Source organism: Poromitra crassiceps, assembly GCF_964638095.1.
Source record: "Poromitra crassiceps genome assembly, chromosome: 1".
NCBI classification, from domain to species: Eukaryota; Metazoa; Chordata; class Actinopteri; order Beryciformes; family Melamphaidae; genus Poromitra; species Poromitra crassiceps.
Genome location: NC_139623.1, coordinates 97,283,161 through 97,290,244, shown reverse-complemented (window position 1 = coordinate 97,290,244; position 7,084 = coordinate 97,283,161).

Below are 7,084 nucleotides of genomic sequence, written 5' to 3'. Positions count from 1 at the left end.
TGCACGGGGAGTATACTATCAGTGAGAAACAAAAAAGGTTAATTACACACAAAAGAAACCCTCTTTATTTTCCCAAACACAAATCACCCAAACTATTATCAGTGCCACAACAAACCTTAAATGATACCACCACAAATCAACAGGTGAACTCCCAACGCACCAACCGCTCCCGTGGCTGGAGGCCACACCAGCCGCAGAAGGGATAAAAGTCAATATTGGTCTTGATCTGACCTAAACAAACATTAACAAGAAGTAAACGGCAACCAGCACTTTGCCTGTGGATTAGACATCAAACATTAATGTATGTCTTAATGAAGCAAATGAACATATTTATAGTAGAAAAGTATTATACCTTGCCACTGCCACGAGGCTATGCCTGGACTCTCGACCCTTTATGCAAGAAACAATAAAATATAAGAAACAAAATGTTGGCAGACCCACAAAGTCATGTTTACATAAAAACATAAATACAGTACCTGTGCATTTGCACCCCTACATTACCCAACAATTAATTGAAATAATCTTAGTAAAACACAGTTTCATGTTAAAATGATTTGCTTGGCCTACCCAGAGGACATGTGCACAGGGGTGATCTGGATCAGGAGTGAGCAGGCATGAAGCTGACACACCTGTGCTCCATGAGCCTCTTATTAGTTTGTGTAACTCATCTTGATTGGCCAAGGGCTGTCCTGGGTCCTAGTGTCCCCCTACCACACTAGGAAGGTAAACAACACAATCTTGAAGGGGACAGAGCACACTTATGAATCTCATGACAAACAGAAGGGGGACATTGGTTCAGGAGAATGTATTAGGAAGGAATGAGGGATGCTTCCCTTGCACACTATCATCTCTTCCAATATCTCAACCAAGGAGGTTCACTGACTGTCCACTCTCTTCTTTTGAACATCTGCACAACTCCAGGTAAATTCAATTCAACCTCATGGTTCCTGTTTGTTTTAATCAGCCATGTGTTAGTTAAACACATGCAAACTTTTGAACAGTCACAACGCAGTGTGATGAACTTGTTTGTGATACATATTTACAATTTATTTAATTGATGTTAATTGTTGATGATACCCCAGGGTGCTTGTAAATTGTAAGAAATTGCATATCCCTATCTTTGATGATACAATAGGTAGGAGTTCTAAAGTCAACACCACACTTCACAAATATTGTCAGCAGCAGCCTTATTTGCATTGGCTCTGGGATGGATATACACTATGGTATGTGTCTAAGGGAATTATCTTGGTAAATGAAAAAATCTTCACAGAAAATAAGGAACAACAAAGGACAGCAATACAAACACCTGCTGGTGGTCTCTACAAGAGCAGGCAGCGGCCTGTTGAAGCCTACAGGGAAAATCACCAGTGACCCCACCCATCCTGGCCACCACTGTTCTATAGAAGCTTCACTCATGACCAAATCACAATCACTACTGGCTGCCTGCCAGAAAACCTGAAACTCTGAGAACAGGGTCCAATGACCGAGGGCTTGGCAATATATCGATATCAATCATGTATTGAGATATAGCATAAGTGTTGTCTTTTCCTGCTAATTTTCTGAACTTACCAGACTGTTCTAGCTGTTGTATTATGTGCCTTTTTTATATAGCCGAATACTGAGAGTCCTCGTGAGTCCCGACTCCCGAGTGGTAGCAACTTGTAGTTTGGTTAAACTCACTCCCCAGCATGTGCACTTTGGAAGCAGGAGGTCGGGGGATCCAAGCCCTTAAGATGGGTTGCTGCCAATGCTGTCAACACAATGCAGGTTCAATTTACCCACTTAGTCATTATATCCACATTACTGATGATTATTTATCAAAATCTCAATGTGTAAATATTTTGTGAAAGCAGCAATAGTCTAACCTGATCTCACGAGAGAATCCCGCTGGCTTGCAAGATTAGCAATAGTCATCCCATTGTCACAATATTGATATCGAGGTATTTGGTCAAATATATTGTGCTATTTGATTTTGTCCATATCACCCAGCCCTACAAAGAGCCACTTTTTACAAGCCTATTCATCAGCTGAGTTAAGTTGCTGGACATTAAAGCATAGGTCATATCATGACCCTATTGTACCTTATACAGTACACAATGTGTATCCTACTGGGGGATAGAGAAAGAGAGAGTCGGAGAAAGTCAGGGTAGTCGCGCCAAGGCAGCCAAGTAGGCCAAGCCGGGAAGCGCCAAGTCAAACATTAATGTACCAAGATCAAAGGCCCGACCGAGTTGGGAGCGCCAGCCGCAAATAGCTTGTAAGTCGCTAAAAAGGTCGAAGGCCGGAAAAGTACAATCGCGAAGCGCCAGGGCGGCCAGGTGAGCCAAGCTGGGAAGCGCTATCGCGAGGTGCCCGACCGAGTTGGGAGCGCCAGCCGCAAATAGCTTGTAAGTCGCTAAAAAGGTCGAAGGCAGGAAAAGTACGTACCAAGATCGAAGGCCCGACCGAGTTGGGAGCGCCAGCCGCAAATAGCTTGTAAGTCGCTAAAAAGGTCGAAGGCAGGAAAAGTACGTACCAAGATCGAAGGCCCGACCGAGTTGGGAGCGCCAGCCGCAAATAGCTTGTAAGTCGCTAAAAAGGTCGAAGGCAGGAAAAGTACGTACCAAGATCAAAGGCCAGACCGAGTTGGGAGCGCCAGCCGCAATAGCTTGTAAGTCGCTAAAAAGGTCGAAGGCCGGAAAAGTACAATCGCGAAGCGCCAAGGCGGCGAGGTAGGCCAAGCTGGGAAGCGCTATCGCGAGGTGCCCGACCGAGTTGGGAGCGCCAGCCGCAAATAGCTGTAAGTCGCTAAAAAGGTCGAAGGCAGGAAAAGCAAGATCGAAGGCCCGACCAAGTTGGGAGCGCCAGCCGCAAGTAGCTGTAAGTCGCTAAAAAAGGTCGAAGGCCGGAAAGTACGATCGCGAAGCGCCAAGGCGGCCAGGTAGGCCAAGCTGGGAAGCGCTATCGCGAGGTGCCCGACCGAGTTGGGAGCGCCAGCCGCAAATAGCTGTAAGTCGCTAAAAAAGGTCGAAGGCAGGAAAAGCACGTACCAAGATCGAAGGCCCGACCGAGTCGGGAGCGCCAGCCGCAAATAGCTGTAAGTCGCTAAAAAGGTCGAAGGCCGGAAAAGTGCAATCAACTACTGGCGCCTGCAGATCTCAATTAACCTCCGGTAATCAGATCTTCCTTTTGGGGGATCTCCTAGCCTATGCAGGTGCCCTCCTCTTGCCTCAAGAGCAGCGCCACTGGCCAATGGAGTCAAGCGCCAAAGTATTTGCCATGCATGCTGATTGCTAAATAAAGTTTGTCTAATCCTACCAACTGGCCTCTCCTGATTGAAGTGAGGTCTCCAGACCATATTTCAAGCAGAAGGCCACTCACGCATAATCCGATCATCCCCTGACGACAGTCAAGTTCTAGCATAACGTGGTCAGTCAAAAGTCCTAGTATGACGTCTGCTATGACGTCAAATATGACGTCAGTTAATCCTCATATATATAGCAAGGGTTCTACGTCACCTCTCTCTCTCTGGCCGATCATAGCAGCAGTAGCTTCACGGCAGTCCATCTCCCTTGAAGCCGGCCTCCGAAGCGTTGTTTTGCCCCACCCACCTCCCCAGTCCGCCACCAACGAGTCTTGACTCCTGATCCCCCACGGGGGGGGGGGGGGATCTCCTAGCCTATGCAGGTGCCCTCCTCTTGCCTCAAGAGCAGCGCCACTGGCCAATGGAGTCAAGCGCCGGACGGAGTATTAAATAGATGAATACGTCTGAATTTTACTGGACTGGTAGATTACCCGTTTAAATACTGAAGTAATGATACTTTCTCTCATGGGTCCTTTCGCGTCCACGGGTGACTGGTCCTCCGGGGTATGCTCGGTGTGCTGTGGTCGTCAGCCCCGTCCTTGGTAGAGCCTGGGGGCGCGATGATCGCGGTGCGGAAGCCTGGATGCTTGGACGCCTAGACACCCGTCCGATGAAGAATAGTGGGGCTGCATGCAGCTGCTTGCTGAATGAAAATGTTAGTCACTGATTGTCAGTCTGAAAGTCTGTTGTTGACTTGGGGCGGACTCCTGGCTCGAGGGAAATGGCCGCTTTGCTTGAGCCGATTTGCTCCGTGAATGGAGATAGCAAGGAAAGATTGACGACGTGCAAGACAGCGTAGAACATGGCGTCTCACGGCGGCCCCTCGCAGTGGAGCGCCCCGCGTTGGCAGCCTGCGGCCCGGCCGTCTCGGAAGGCCAATGCGCTCCGTGCCGACACGGAACAGGGTATCGTTGTTTGAGCTGTCGTCGCTGCCCATGGACTGTTCTGGCTCGGGATCCGACAACCCGGAGTGGGGAGCGTTGATCTGCGGGGATTGTCCACGGGTAGAGAGGACTTGGGGGTGCTGATTCGGTCTGCAGATATGGTGCAAAACAACGCTTCGGAGGCCGGCTTCAAGGGAGATGGACTGCCGTGAAGCTACTGCTGCTATGATCGGCCAGAGAGAGAGAGGTGACGTAGAACCCTTGCTATATATATGAGGATTAACTGACGTCATATTTGACGTCATAGCAGACGTCATACTAGGACTTTTGACTGACCACGTTATGCTAGAACTTGACTGTCGTCAGGGGATGATCGGATTATGCGTGAGTGGCCTTCTGCTTGAAATATGGTCTGGAGACCTCACTAGATCTTTGCCATGATGAAATCACCTGATAAAGCACTCTCTCCATGTGTGTTCCTTCATCACAGATTCAGGGAAATGAATGGTCCTAAATCTAGGATCATCATTGCTTGTGTCTGATTGCCTCGAAATAACAGGCAAATTCTATTTGCATCTTACCCACAGACTCAACTTATCCCATTCTCCACTATAAACAGAAACGTGACTCCTTCCACATCTGCACTACGTCTGTTCTTTAGGTCTGTTTGTTAAATAGCAGAGTAATGTTCGTACATCCAGACCAGGTGCTGGCCAGAGAATCATTCATTAAAACAGGTTCAGCGCCTCCACACTATAATCCTACTATAAAATGAGGAAAACTGTCTGCATCCATTTATCTCCCCAATGGGTTGGCCAATCAATCTGAAACTCCACATGGGCACTGAGCATTGGCATAGGCAGGGAGTGGGACTGGCTGAGTTTCCCATTTTCCAAAATTTAAGATGTTTATTAGCATTTTTGGCAAGTCATTTGGCAAGTCAGCATTTTTGGCAAATGTAACAGGGCACTCTTGAAAATGAGAGCTTGCTCTCAAGAGCCTTCCCTGTATAAATAAAGGCAAAATAAAAAAGTGTGCAGAGTTGTGGCACGCACATTCCCGGGTATACAGGACTACTGTCACTGAATGAAGTACTTTTCATAGAACAAATAGATGAAACAAGAAACATATAGTATTTACACTCAGACCGTGTAACATAATTTACTCCCAGATAACTTGTATGTAAAATGTATCTATTCAAATTCATTGGGAAGTGTGTTTGTGAATTCAGGCGATGGCACACGTTTACAATGTTAACACACTTGTTAGCACAGTTTTTTGGTATTTTCATGTCCAAACTCACTGGTGGTGCATTTGTAAAAGGGTTGAATTAGTATGGGACCAAGTCACTTTGGTCGAAGTCTCAGTCCCAAGTCATGTGGTCCAAGTCTCAAGCAAGTTCCAAGTCATTTTGTTTTGGTCAAGTCAAGTCACAGGTTATGTCAAGTCAAGTAGAGTCCTTAGTTAAGGCAAGGCAAGTCCCAAGTCAAGTCACTTTCCCCCCCGCCAAAGTTACTTAATGTAGTCTTACCTTCCTTTCTAAAGAAAAAAGACAAGGTATTAATACCTGTCTAATAGTGATATTATTGGCCAATTTATCTAACCTGTTCAAAAAGTATGACAATGAATTGAATTTGTATTATGATTAGTGATATTCAGTTCAATCAATGTAATAAAGAGGCGACGTCTTGTGCGGGAGGAGGTGAGAGCAGCAGTGGAGGAGTCAAGATCCTGCAAGGCAGTGGGAATGAGGCAACGGGGGGCTTGGACAAGATGGGAGAACGCGATTGAGAGGAAAATGACCTGGACAGAGCTCTGGAAAGCCGAACCTCATCGCATCAAATTCCTCATCCAGGCAGTGTATGACGTGCTTCCAAGCCCGTCAAACCTGCACACATGGGGCATAGCAGAGACACCAGCATGCCCATTGTGCTCCAAGCGAGGAAGGGCCTAGAGCACATCCTCAGCTGCTGCACGAGGGCACTTGGAGATGGACGGTACCGGTGGAGGCATGACCAAGTCCTGAAGACCATCGCTGAAGCTATCAGCACTGGACTTGTGTGGGCAAAGCAGTTCCGTCCCTCCAAGAAAACCATCGCCTTTGTCAGAGCTGGGGAGCAGGCAACCCCTGCCAGAAGAACATCTGCAGGCATCCTGACCTCTGCCAGAGACTGGCAGTTGTTGGTGGACCTTGAACAGCAGCTGAAGTTCCCCAGCCACATTGCAGTCACCACCCTGCGACCAGACATCATCCTTGTGTCTGAGTCCACCAAACAAGCCGTGCTGCTGGAATTGACAGTCCCGTGGGAATACCGCCTGGAAGAAGCCTTTGAGAGGAAGCTCTCCAAGTATGCAGGACTGCAGCGACTGTCAGCAAGCTGGATGGAGGGCAAGGTGCCTCCCAGTGGAAGTGGGCTGCAGAGGCTTCGCAGCCCGCTCTTTGGCCAGAGCCTTCAGTAGTTTAGGGATTGAGGGAGAGAGAAAGAGGAGAGGCATCCGCAGTACCACCGAAGCGGCAGAGAGGGCCTCAAGATGGCTGTGGCTCAAGAGAGGAGAACCTTGGAGTCATGGTAGCTAGCTAGCCATCTGGACACGAGCCGGGGTTTACCCCGGGCTGGGTCACCTGGAGGAGGGTGTATAATGTTGAAAGACCTGAAACACCCGTTGATCCCAGGAACATTACTGATGACGTGTCCAGAGGCATCAGCAGATGTATGTACACAGTTAAATCAATGTAATCAAACAAACGTCAAATAAATGTCTACTTAGTTAACAAACTACTAACATAAGTGCCTTCTCCCTGAGAGAGAGAGGGGGGAAAACTTCCAGTGAGAGGAGCCAGTCATCCAATCAGGAC